The following is a 14,181-nucleotide window of genomic DNA, read 5'->3' as shown; positions in this document are numbered from 1 at the left end:
TCTATATACACTATGCAAACACACATACATCAGGAAAAATATTTAAAATAAATAAAATTAATATACGTTATAGTAGATGTTTAATTTTTTTAGTATATGATTTTTTTTTCTTGTTCCAAGATGGCAGCTCCCCTTCCCTCCCCTTCTAGGCAAGGGGAGGGACTTCTGGTGGCAAAGGCCAGGGGCTGGGACAGGACTCCTGGTCCTGAGATGGTGAACAGTGGGTGGGGCAACTGTTAAGGGGTGGAGCTACCCATGTGGCTCTCAATAGCTCACCAAAACTCATTAAGCGGCTTTTCAGCTGAAATAATTGCCTGCCCCGATCTACTCTCTATCACGAGGAGATTGACAGAGCTGAAGAAAAGTTCAAATGAACAATCAACCCTCTGACGTCTTGAATATTTAAAAAATGGAGGCGACTGTGTGATAATTGTACCACTGAAGTCTCAAACATACAGCATGGTGCAGTTCAGAAGTCTTGGCATCTGGCAACCAGGAAAAGATGGAGGCTGAGCCATGTAAGAAGTGGTGCTGAAAGTATGTGGTAGATGTGGGTGCACTCTACAAGCTGTCTTGATCTGCAGAGCTTGTTGTTGTTGTTGTTGTTACTACTGTGCCTTCTTGCTCTTGTTCCAATTAAAAATAATTGCAGTTTGTGACCGCCGGGCTTTGAATGGCCACTCTTGGGCGGCTTTTGCTCTGTTGTTAGACTTTGAGCGCCTTACGGACTAGTGTCGTCGCCCAAGTTGATGTCTTCCTCCCGGGCCGCGAGCCCCATTCCCACCTGCCACGACTTGTTGTTCCTTCAGTAGGCGGGGTTGGTCGTCGAGTGTACTTGGTGGCCCGTGGTTTGCCCGGCGGCCATTCACAGGTCTCCGCCACCTCTACACCCTGGCCTCACGCCTCCTTTGGTGTGTCATCTGTCCATTGGCCTCGTCCCCTCTGTGGGGTAACGCCTTCCGACTTTGCCTCTAGGTGCTCGTGGCCTGTAGCCACGTTCACCCGTGGGGGCCTGCCCGTCGGCCCTCCTCACCTTCACCCCTTTCCTCAGGGGAAAAATGTACAAAAAAAAGGTAAACCTTCTGAGGCTTCTCTTCAGCCTTGCTTCCCCAGGGTACGTGCCTCCTTCCCCTATGCCCCTTTGTCCAGGGTAACTAAATAAACGTAACAACAAAATACTGAATAACAGGCCACTCCCTGCCCTCTTACTATCCTTCCCAGGACTCTCCCTGGGGGTTTTTGGTCCACTCTGGACCCATCACCCCCAGCACCACTCTCATCTGCTCGTCACTCCGTCTGGGACTGGCGGCAATGCCCGTCCTGACTGTAAACCCCTTCAGGGCTCTCCCGAGGTCTTCTCCCCTTGGCGTGGCTTCCTCCATGCCCCGTCATCCTGGCATTCCCACCTGTGGTCAGTGCTGCTTCCGGGTGCCACTCCAGCTATGTCTCTGGTCAGCGTGCCTGCTGCTCTCTCGTTGTCCTGTGTGGGCTTCTGTCCTGTCAGGGTGCTCTATCTCGCACTGTCAGCGTCTGCCCCGGCTTGCCAGGCTCTGTGGATCCCATGGGGAGAGTCCCTCTCGTTGCCGGCGGTAGCTGCAGCTCCTCACCCATGCTGCCCGCCCCCTCCACAGCATTGGCCGCCATTTTTATCTCCGCCGGCTGGCATCTGACACTGATGTCATCAGCCGGCCGTAATTGAATAAAAAGCCGGCTGACGAGCCGCATGGGCTCTTCATTCCGCCCCTCACCTGCTGTGTCCCGAGCTGCCAGTACATATTTCCCATTACTTTGTCTCCTGGGACACAGTTAATCAGAAACAGATAATGGAGAAGCACAGTGCCCCTCTTCCCTCACTCAGCAGATGCTGCCTTAGCCTGCTTGTTCACTGCACTGCCTTTGGTAGTTTATTTTTATTCAACTTTTGTGAGCTGCTTTGTCTCTCATGTTTTAAACAGAGTTCCCTGATGGCCTGCCCCAGAGTAATAAAATGTAGCCAGTAGCCACCCTTTCTTTGTAATGGCTACATGAGGGTAACAGCAGGTTTTTATGGCTGATCAACAGCAGGTTTTTATGGCTGGTGAGTTCCAGCAAGCAATTTCTATTTATCAAGACAGACATGACTGCCAACAAATATTAGGGTTCTGGGCATTTTTTATTAAGATTTTATGTAAATTTAGATGCAAATGAGGTTCAGGCCTCAGGCTTCTGGCAAGATGATAATATGGTGCTGAGTGTCCAATGTTTGGTGACCTCTGGCTTAGAAGCAGGAGGAAAAAATCTGCCATTGCTTCCCTTAAGCCTTTCTTACCAAGATGTTGTTTTCCTGAACGATATTTAGGGCTGCTGTATAATGTAATATGGCCCAAGGCGCAGAACTTCAATGTGTGGCTCTCATTTAAAGCATGCAAATGCTGAAGCAGAGGGGCATTTGTTTAAAATTTCACAAGCATAGGGGTTGGACTGCTGGGGGGGGTGGGACAGTTCCTCAGGCACACCTATTGTTTTATGGTTGATGTAGTCAGACCACACGTATGCGTTCAGGGTAACAGGAATTGATCTGTATTGTCCAGTTTCTCCTCTCATCTGAAGGTGAAGAGATACTGACCTCTTCATGTAAATGAGCACTAGAAACCTCTATTGGGTAAAAGCCCAGCTATAATTGAAGGACTGTGTGTTTGTGTGGAAATCAGTGCTGTGGGAGGTTTTTTAATGTATTAGAAAGCTGTGTGCTTTGCATTTCTTCATATTAAAAATGCTAGAGCCCACTGTATCTTTCGATTATTTAATTTACCTCAGAATAAGAGGTATTTGTATTCAGTTCAAGAGATGATGTACAGACCTGATCTTAAACTGATTTAGACAGCACTGTACATCAAGAAAAATGAGGGGGGAAAAATCTAATGTATAGCGTTTTTTAAAAATAGTGTTCTTTGAAAGCCTGCATGAAATTGCAAGCTGTAGTCAAATTCTAGCACAAAAGTTTACATTGCAGTACAAAAGCATATCAGGATTGTACCACTAAGAATGCAAAGAATATGAAATGTCAAAATGAAGATGCTCTCATCCACTTAACTCTTATCTCCTTATGTTACTCATTACAATGCTTTCTCTAATAACAACATTGCATGTTATATCTCCAATGGTATTACACTATATCACTTGGTGCTACCTGCCATCTTAGGTGTAATGTAATGCAGTGTGCTAGTCTTGAATTAAATGAATAGGGTACTTGGTATGCAATGAACAACCCATTGAAATCATGTAAGTAGATATATCTCCTGGCTGGGTTTGGATCATCACTTGCCTTTTCATTGTACAAGGCACCAGGAGACTTATTCACACCTTTCCATCTTTACCTTTAATTGAAGTCCATTTCCTATTTGTAAAGAATCTCAAGCTTCAGTAAAGACAGGCAATGCTCACCTTGTTTTGTATCACCTTTAAGGTTTATTACTTTTGATTAAACCTTGGGGATCCAGCTGAAACTGTGATGACAGGATAAGTGTGTTTGGATCTGAAAAGGAAATGGTATGGAATTACTTTTTTATCCCCATCTAGCCAAAGTGAGCTCTACTCCCACTAGCAGAGCATGGAAAGAGTAGTCTGAAGAAAGACTTTAAACAAAAAGAAAGATCAGAGGCCAAGTTAATTGCTGGTCCAAGTAATCTGTTGACTTCAGTAGTGTATTAGGCCTCTGGTACTGGTGATGAAACAAACCTCCACATGATCCTTATTATATATATATATGTTTTTGCACCCATCAAATGCTGCTGTTTGTCACTGCTAAGTGGTTTGCAATGTTAGAAATAGCACTGGTGTAGGTGGATTAGTGAGATAAGCTGATGGCAGGCATAGGCGCGTGATAATGCAATTTAACACACGGTTATGTGCTGTATTATATGCATACAGTGCTTACACAATTTGATCCATTTCAGCCTTGGAAAAGTAGGTCCCATCACCAAAAGTAGGTCATTGCTTTAGTGGGACACCTCCAAGGTACACGTTGCAAGAGAGGGGCTGGTGTCTTAGAGTAGACACAGAGGTGACCTTTGTGCCTCCATAAACATTTTAATCAGCTGATTTGTGACCTCACCTGGGACTACATACTGTACTAGAGCATCCTGGTTCCTCCCCTCCCATCCCTGTTGCCAGAGACACAGTCCTGGAATCTCTAGGGTGTGTTTCTGGAAACAGGGAAATTGGGGTTCCCTGCTTGCAGAAATGCATCCCTGGCAATCTCTGGAAAATCCTCTAAAAGCAGGGAACACATTATCCATTGTTCCTCAAGAGCAACAGATGATGTGTGTTTCACCCAATGAAGCAGATCAGCTGTGTATGTCCTGGTACAGCTGATGTACTTCATTTAATGACATGTTTCTAGCCTTAGTAGTGGTACTCTTCCTATGGTGTTACTGGTTATTGCACTCTTGGAAGTGTCTATTTTAAATGAGATTTTAAACCGGAGTCCTGATCACTTGTGGTTGTTAGAGGTAATAAGGGAGCAGTACCTAGGTGTCCTCAAAGAATTCTGGTGAATGTAAATCATATGATTCATTCTTGTATCCTTTACAAAGTTGCTGTTTACTGAGCATAATGTTGTCCACCAGAGAGTTTTCATTTGTACAGTGGGTGAACTCCTCTTGATTTAGGGTCTGATTTAAAGCCCAGTGGGGTCAATCCAGGCCTTTCCATTGACATAAATATGCTGGTGACCATTGGCATTATAGCAGTGTTTTGAGGCTTAATTAGCTGAGCTGGCTGAATAATGTCAAATTCCCCAAATAACGTATTTTACAGGAATTTATTTCAGCTGTGTTTCTGTTGGTGACTATGGCAAGAATATTCACCTCAGCAGTGAGATGTAGGGGCTTTTCATTTACACTAAAGCTTCTTTAATGTAGATCTAAATGTAATACACACATTGAAGTCCTTATTCACTGCCAGAGAGGGGCATGCAGTCTTGGTGATGATGAGAGTCAAACTGTAGGTGAATTTGGATTGACTTCTGGATTTGCAAATAGATTTATATTAGATGTCTGCTTCTGAGTATGCTGGTTATCCAGAACAGAACTATTTCATATGACCTGTGGTCCAATCAAAGCAGCTTTCATTTGAGCCTGCTGCAGTCAATTGCTTGAAGATGAGACCAATCATTATTTTTAAATATTATATACAATATTTAAATATTGGTGGTAGTTATTGCTAATATAAAGGAATTAAATAAAACCACAAGCTGTATTTAAAATTTGAAGAGGTTAAATTGTCCTCTGGCCTGTGTCATGCAGCTCTTAGGCAAGGGAAGCTGGAGGGTTATTAAACCTTGATGTCTCCCATTCACGTGGGAGCACTTTCGGGCAAGGATAGCTGAAGCTTAGGGAGACAAGCCTAAACAAGTTTGTCTGAGAAGGTTTTGATACAGTGGAACAAAGCAGAACATCCCATAAGCAGAATAAAGGGATTAGGTGTTTATATTAGACCTTGAATGCCAGAGATCCTGAGAGATCTGGGTTTTTGGCTGCAGGTTTATCATAAATCTGGATACAAAAAATCATGGACCCTATTATCACGGGGGCACTAGGGTGCCCCATGCCTGGAGAGAAATTAAGGAGAGCTGCCAATTATTAGGGCAGCTCAGGTGCCAGTTTCTGGGGCAACCAGGCAGGACATGTGGCCAGAAGGGGGCAGGGCTGGGCCTTTATAAACAGCCCAGGCCGGAGCCTAGGAGCAGTTCCCTTCTGTCAGCCGCAAGAGCAGGAGCTCTGCGGGAGAGTTGAGCAGGCCGAGTTGAGGGTTGCAGCCTGAACACGCTGACCGGCCGCAATGATGCAGGAGAGTGCAAACCCTAAGCGACGTATGGTTGGGAGCCAGGGTGGCCTGAAGTTTATGCTATGAGCTTGGAGGCTCTTTGTTGTTTATGTGGCAGCCGTTTGGCTCGTGGTTGAGTTATTGTTAGACTGGAGGACTGGGTGAGGCTGTAGGGGTGTGAGGAGGCTTCATGGGATCTCCCCAGCTGCGTGGGGGTTCCCAGTGCTCTGTGTGGGCAACAGAGTGGTGCCTGAGTTGGCACAGTAGTTTGCACCGGTGGTGCGGTAATGTGGGGGTGAACCCCAGCCCTGAGGGGGGCAGATGCACCCTCGCACTCCTGGTGCTTCTCCTGGTACAATGAGGAAGCTCTGGGAGCAGGCGAGTACACTAGGAAGAACCCTAGGAGAAGGTGAGTGCACCGAGGGAAGCCCCAGGAGCAGAAGCGTGCACTGAGAGGTGCTCCAGGAGCGGGCACGGGTACCAAGAGAGGCCCCAGGAGTGGGCAGGGCACTTCTGATTGTTAGAAACCCCGTAGGGGGGGAGACTAAAAGGATCCTAGAGGGGTTCCTCAGTATTGGGGACCCTGAAGGGCCTGAAAGGCCAGGTAAGGCTTCGGTTGCCTGAGCCTAAGCAGGCACCAAGGATTGACAGGACCTGGAGGGGTCAGACAGGCCAGGTAAGGCTCAGGTCACCTGAGCCTAATCGGACTCATAATATTGGCAAGAACTGAGTAGGGTCAGAGAGGCCAGGTAACGCTCCGGCTGCCTGAGCCTAATCTGGTATTCACCATTAATTGACTTCAGAGGGGCCAGTAAAGGCTTGGGAAGCCGGCCCAGTTGGACAAGCCTGGAGGCGCCAGACAAGGGGCGCTGGGTGCGGGGCGAGCCCAGAGGCGCCAGACAAGGGGTGCTGGGTGTGGGGCGAGCCCGGAGGCGCCAGACAAGGGGCGCAGAGAGAAAGGGCTTGGGAAGCCAGCCCAGTTGGGCAGGCCCAGGGGCGCCAGGCAAGGGGCGCTGGTTGCAGGGCAGGCCCGGGGGCGCCAGGCAGGGCGCAGAGAGAAAGGGCTTGGGAAGCCGGCCCAGTTGGACAAGCCCGGAGGTTCCGGACAAGGGGCACTGGTTGTGGGGCAAGCCCAGAGGTGCCGGACAAGGGGCGCTGGGGGCGAGACAGGCCCGGGGTGCCAGAGAGGGCACAGGGAGAAAGAAGGACCAGATATCATCCAGGAAGAGCTGCGAGGCTTGGGGTGTGCTGAAGGGGAGGTAGGAGGCACTCATCGCCCATAAGGCAGGGGTGCACTGGGGCACCCCACTTGGAATGGGGCATAGAAGAGAGTGATGTCCAAGGCGGGACAAGGTAGCCTCCCATACTGAACACAGAACATCAAAGATGTGGCGGGCGAGTAGAGGGTGCTGAATCACCTTATTGGACATGGCAAGGGGGCACTAGGGATCTTCACGGCCGCTCCTAGGCCCCACGCTGTGACACCTATATAGACATTGGATTTATGACTCATTACAACCTGCCTGACATCTGATTCACTAGGTACCTACCAGACCTGACTTGACACTTTTCTCCCCTTCATTCCCTGCACCCTCCTTTTATGTCCTTTGTCTTTCTAATTTCTAGCTATTTACTTTTTCACAGTCAGCCTCTTTTGTAGTTTGAATTACTACTACTGTAGAATCTCCCTTACTCACCTTTGGGTTTTTTTCTCCTTGTTCTCCCCACCCATTTCCCTGCTCTATCTTTTGTTTTCCTAATTTCCACCCGTTTACATTCTCACTGACATTCTGTCCCACTGCTTTCATTCCTTAGAGTCTCAGAACAGCAGAGACTTCCTATGCCTGGTAAAGGGCAACTGTGCCCGAAAGCTTGCAAAGAACTTTTTTCCAACTACTCAGTTGGTCTAATAAAAGATATCACATCTACCCAAAGAACCTTACCTGCCTATGAGAGATTTAAGGGCACTTAAGGTGATTTGCAAGACACTTAGTCAGTGGAGAGAAACATCAAGGTATACTCATAATATAGTAGAGGGGTTTGATTTTTTACTATAGGACCAACCAAAGACAGCATCTGGATTAACAGGAGAAACATATGTTATATAATTTGGAGGAAAAGCCATCCTGGACTCTGATTTTTATATAAAGAACAGTCAACAGTGGCAAAACTGAGGCAAAGAAATATGTATAGGTGTTTTTGATTTGGTTTACTTCTGTTTATTTTCTTTATGGTAGTAAAGTACGTAAAAATAAAAGAGTTATTGCCTTCTGGACCCTTTATAAAGCATGTTTTTTCTGGTTGCTTCTGCTGTCACAGTTTCCTGAAGTGGGGATTTTGAATCCAGCATGCCTACAAGGTTGGGGCTTTGGGAAAGAAGGTGACTGAACTTTGGAGCAGCCTGGAAGCAGCACTGGGTCTGGAGGCATAAAGCAGATGGGCTGCAAAAGTCCCATTTCTGTGAATAAGCAGCAGACAGGGAGCATGGTCTTGGAAAGGACAGAACTTGTTTTACTAAATAATTGTCCATAAATTAAGTTATTGGACAGTAGGCAAAGGAATCTTGTTTAGAGCCCTGCCTGAAAAAAATGAGGCACATGCCTAATTTTTAGTCAATTGTCCCAGTGAAATTAATGAACTGTTCATATGCATAAAGGAAGGATCAAACAAGGGACTTGGTAGTGGGGGTCTATTACATACAGCCACACCAGGAGGATGATTAAACCTGGAATTCTCAAGGCAGCTCTCAGAGGTGGTACACTCAAGGGATATGGTTGTCATTCATGACCTAAACTACCTTGACATCTGCTGGGAAGAACAATCAGATAGTTCTGCCTGTTCACATAGGTTCTTAACCAGCACACAGGACCTTCACCTAATGCAAGAGGTATATGTCCCACTAGAGGAAATGTCTTACTGGACATAGTACTTGGTACCTGGTGGGTGATCTGCAGATACAGGGTAACCTAGGGGATAGTGACCATGAATTGTTAGAATTTACTATCCGGTAAAAGGTGGGAAAGAGAACTAGCAGGGCAGAAGTGCTATGCTTCAGAAAGGGTAACTTCAATGAGCTCAGGAGATTAGTAAGTGAGGCACTGAAGGGCAAGAGCATTGGTGAGGTGGGAGTCCAGGAAGGGTGTGTGTTCCTCAAAGGAATGATCCTTCAGTCACAAAAGGGGACCATCCCAATGTACATAAAGGGAGGCAAAAGAGCCAAGAAACGCTCTTGGCTGAACAGGGAAATCCAGGAGAGCCTAGGGGGGAAAAGAGAGGCATACAGACTGTGGAAGCAGGGAGTAGCCACCAAGGAGGAGTATACCTTCTTGGCTCGCATTTGCAGGGAATCAGTTAGCAAGGCCAAAGCTGAAATGGAACTCAGGCTGGGAACAAAAAATAAAGACGATGAAAAATCCTTCTTTAGGTACATAGGGAGAAAAAAGAAGGCACATGGTAACATAGGACCTCTACAGATAGGAGGGACAAAGCTGAGCTTCTAAATGAGTTCTTTGTATTGTTATCCATGTTCAGGAATACAGATGCATCTCCCAAAGGGGCTATAGATGGGCACAAGAGGGATTCCAACCTGCCAACAGTTAGTGCTGACCTGGTGAAGGGTAATATGGAGGGGCTGGATGTATTTAAGTCAGCAGACCGTGATGATTTTCATCCAAGGGTGCTGAAGGAATTGGCCAGTGTCATAGAAGAACCGCTGGTGCAGTTGTTTGAGCACTCATGGCACTCAGAATGAATCCCAGAGGACTGGAAAAGGGCCAATATTTTCAAGAAGGGGAGAAAGTATGATCTGGGTATCTATAGGCTGGTTAGCCTCATGTCTATCCTTGGAAAAACCTTTGAAAAAATTATTAAGGATCACATTTGTGGGAGTCCAGTGGGAAAAATAATGCTGAAGGGTAATCAGCACGGCTTCATAGCAGGTAGATCCTGCCTGACTAGCTTTATTTCTTTTTATGACAGGGTCACAAAATTCTTAGATGCAGGAGTTGAGGTAGATGTCATCTACTTGGATTTTAAAAGGGCCTTTGATACAGTGTTGCATCCCATTCTTACAAATAAATTAAGCAGTTGTGATGTAGATTATTATAAGGTCAGTTGGGTGGAGAATTGGCTTATGGGACTCATCCAGAGGGTGGTCATGGATGGAATCATTTTTGACCTGGAAAAATATGGGCAGTGGAGTTTCTCAAGTTTCAGTCCTTGGACCAGTGCTGTTCACTCTTTAAGTCTATTGAGGGGAGGGCAGATTAAAGTTCCCATGGGGAGTAGAGTAGAGTAGGGTAGAGTAGGGCTGGGCCTGGAGGTGCTGCCCAGTCGGGCCATGCATGGGGCCTGGGCAGAAACGTGGGGCCTGGCTGGGAAAGTGGGACAGAGCCACAGGTGGCTCATCTGGGCGGGGGGCAGGAAAGTGGTGGCTCATTCCCTACACTACATGGGCTCCCAGAGATGGGGTAATAGGGGGGCATGTGCCCCTGGATTTGTGTGCAGGGTGGGGGTGAATACAGGCTGCCCATTATGGGCTTGGAGCTCCCTCCCCTTGGGGGACTTTGTGGCTCAGTTGGTGGGACCCAGTGTGGGATACCATAAGGGACGGGCAGGCTTGGTGCCACCATTGGAAGCCCCATGCCAACCACTTTGCCATGGTGAGGTGCCCTTTGCCCACCTGGCAGCAGTGGCAGCAACACATAGCTGTGTCCCCTGCTGCTGCCATCAGGCAGGGGGCACTTCACCATAGCAGGGGAGCTAGCATGGGGCTCCCAATGGCAGCACCAAGCCTACCCACCTGTCTGTGCCTTCCCATGCTGGGTTCCACCTGCTGGGCTGCAGAGGCCCCTGAAGGAAGCAGAGTGGGGAGCCTTGAGCCCACAGTGGGCAGCTCATGTTCTCCACCTCCCAACTCCCCACAGTGTGCTCCACTTCGGCTGAGCCAGGCCCCTTGCTCCACACCAGCCACAACAGCTACTGCCTCCTGGAGGCAGCAGCTGGGGCTTGTGTGGTGCTGGGAGGGCAGGGGGCTGCGGGCTCTGCTCCCATAGCCCTGGTAGCTGTGTTGCCCTGTGGTATCAGGCCAACTTTCAGGATCTCAATATTGTATTGTTAGACAGGAGGGTGTAACACAATTGCACATATACAAACACACAAATCAATTAGGTGCGCACACACGCGCACCCCCCCCCCCCAGCTCAGGCACAGACACATTCAACCCAGCCTAGGCACATGCATACCTATTACTAATTCAAGCACATACGCTATACACCCCAAAAGTTAGATACAGATCACTAATTCGTATATCATGTACACAATACCATGTGTATATATATGTATATGAGAGTGTGTGTGTATGTATGCACACACTAGCAACTCAGATACACACACATTCTAAATAACTAGTTTAGGTTTATGCACACCTATCACCAGTTTAAGCCCATACATGCTACACACACCAAATTGAGACAGAACCAGTTACCAGCACCTGCACATCCAATACACAATCCAATATGTGGATTACTAATTTATATACCATACACAATGATATCTATATATGTGTATATATAATGTGTATTCACTAATTTACACACATACCACCCACCTACATATACACACAAGTGAGTTCCTAAGTTTGGTATTGTGATATGTATGTATGTGCTTGGTGTACTTGGGGCAAGGTTAAGGTAAGAAAATAGAAGTGTAGGGAGTGAAAGTTGCTGGAAATGAAAGTCACTGGGACCAGTATTAGGACTGGTAGACTAGAGGGGCCTGGGCTGAAGAACTGAGGCTCAGGGGTAACTTTAGGTTTATTGATCTTAATTGATTAAAAGATAATGCCCAAAGCCTGCAGAACAGGGAAGCGATGCTGGTACAGAGCCTGGGACTGGAGCCAGAGCTACGGGGGAGCTGAAAAGGTAAGTGGGGAGAGGGAAAATGGGACTAAGGGAAAGTGTGGGTGTTAAAGAGGGGTTCTGGATGTGGGGAGCCAGAGGATGACTCTGGGGCAGCTAGAGAAGTTGCAGGGAGCAGCATGAGGTGCTGGGAGCTGGAGAAAACTGCAGGACAGCCATGAGGACCTGGGAAGCTGCGGAGGGAGGGGGGAGGAATGACTACAGAAGGTGCGGGGGAAGCCTAAAAACAGAGAGACGGACAGCAGAAAAGCACAGGAAAGGCGGCAGGGGCAGTTTTTCAATGACAGAATTTGGAATTTTTTTTATCAGAGAATTTGCAATGTTTAAACACAGAAAACCAGGATCCCTAGTCATTAGACATAATGAAAGTCTCTCCTGAGGCCCTGATCATGCAGTACCCACATCTTTGGGGCCCTCATAATTCTACCAGTGCTAGGTGATGAAGGTGTGATAATTAGAGGGGTGCTGATATATTGGTCCATATCAAATAGACACTGATAAAAGGAAAATTGATATTATTGGCAATGGGCTTTTTTGGCCAGTGTAGCTGATAATGCCACTGATAAATTCTGCATGCATGTATGCAGCTGCAGCATAAACATGGCCAGGAATGCAGCCCGGCAGCTTGGAGAGCAGCATCTGGTCAGTAAGTCTGGGGGGGGGGGAAGGGTGTGGGGGAGGGAATGGAAGTGGGGGTTGCAGATTGAGGCCCCCATGGTGAGGGAGGGAATGGGGCAGGGACAGGCATTGCCCAGCTGGTGTGAGGCAGGGTGTGGGATGAAGCTGTGGGCAGGTCATCCAGGGTTTGTGGGGAGGGGAGGCAACTCCCTGCTTCTGAGTGCACCTCTGGTGAAGGCCAGGGGGCATGTGCCCCCTGGATTTGTGCGTGGGGTGAGGGAGGGATGCCATACCCCAATGATGCTCTGTCTCTCATCCCAACCCAGTTTGGGCAGTGCCTGCCCCTGCCCCAGCTTCATTCTCTCCCTCTCTGTGGGGGGGCAGTGCCCCTCACTCCCCACCCACAACCTGCCACCCCCAAGCCCTGCTGGTTCCTGCCCCAGCTCCACTCCTTCTCTCATTGTGGAGGCCTCAATCTGGTCCCCCCCCCGACAAATACTCCTTCCCTCTCAGACTTACCAGCTGCTGGGCTACATATTGGCTATCAGATTGGTATTGGCTAATGTGGCTTGTTAATAATCAGCCATCAGTGTCGGCCAAAAAAAAAAAACAACTTTACTTGTGTACCCCTAGTGATAATCTGTGCAGCTTTTCAAATTGTGCACCAAATTTACCAAAAAAAGGACAAAGATTGCCACTTTTGACAGGCTGTTCCATTCTCTCCAAAATTCCAGATTTTTGGCATTTGTCCTGAAATAGTAAACATTGCTTTAAAACATATACATTTCTTTATGTGTTGATGCCTGCATTGCTCTTCATTTAAAACATGATTCTAATTTTGAAAGTTCAAAGCATTGTTTTTACTTAACAATAAAGGAAAAATGGATCCATTTTTCACTCCACAGAATCCTCACTTCATTTGGATTGTTATACACTGCCCTGATACAGGTGCTTCAGCATTAGACACCATGCTCTGAGCCTCAGAAAGTTAATTAACTTGTACATTTATACTGCCATGGTGTTGTTTGGATCCACTGGGATTTCATCTACATGGATTGTATTGCAGTCTTGGGGCCTTGATACCCAATTCTCAGTGTTTTCCCTTTTAATCCACTTCTGCACTTAATAGCATGTGGATCCACTTGCATGGAGTTCTGCTAAAGTCAAATATGGGGCCCAGGAACTCATTTCTCCCCTTCCCCTTTTGTTTGCAATACTTTGGGGTTTGTGTGTCTTTAACTGCAGACTGACTAGGCCCCATGTAAGAGCATATATGACCTGTCTTGATGGTCAGGGTTGTGTAGCGAAGTTTATTGATGTTTCAGGACAGGGAAGAATTATAACTGATTCCCTAGTTATACTAAAATATATGCCCCTGTTATAGAGCTCTTTTATTAGAGGTGGATGAACTGGTTTCCATTATTTTTATGCTCCACGCTGAAAGTTTTTTATAGACTGACACTTGCCATTTAGGGTTATTTTTTTTTCTTGGAAGAGGAGTTAATTTGCCTAAAAAGTAGTTTGATCCAAACAGGTGATATTGGGTGGAGAAGAGTAATATTTATGTGTTTGTAATAAAGAAAAAAAAGCAGAGGAAGGCCTGTCTGATGGGAAGAGGGATCTAGAGGTTAGGGCATTGAGTTATGATTTAGGAGGTTTATAGCTTCATAGACTTTAAAATCAGAGGGACTACAGTGATAATCCTGTCTCTCTGCTGGCATATCACAGGCCAGGAATTTCACTGTGATTCTGATATCAAGTCCAACAATATGTGATTTGAGATCTGGAGTCCAGTTTTAGCTTTGTCACAAATCCCTACATATTCTTGTCCAAGTCACTT

Source organism: Crocodylus siamensis, chromosome 8 (assembly GCF_052110815.1).
Source record: "Crocodylus siamensis isolate JL-2025a chromosome 8, ASM5211081v1, whole genome shotgun sequence".
In the NCBI taxonomy this organism is placed as follows: Eukaryota; Metazoa; Chordata; order Crocodylia; family Crocodylidae; genus Crocodylus; species Crocodylus siamensis.
The sequence above is the reverse complement of the archived record's forward strand: the minus strand, read 5'-3'. Positions refer to the sequence as shown.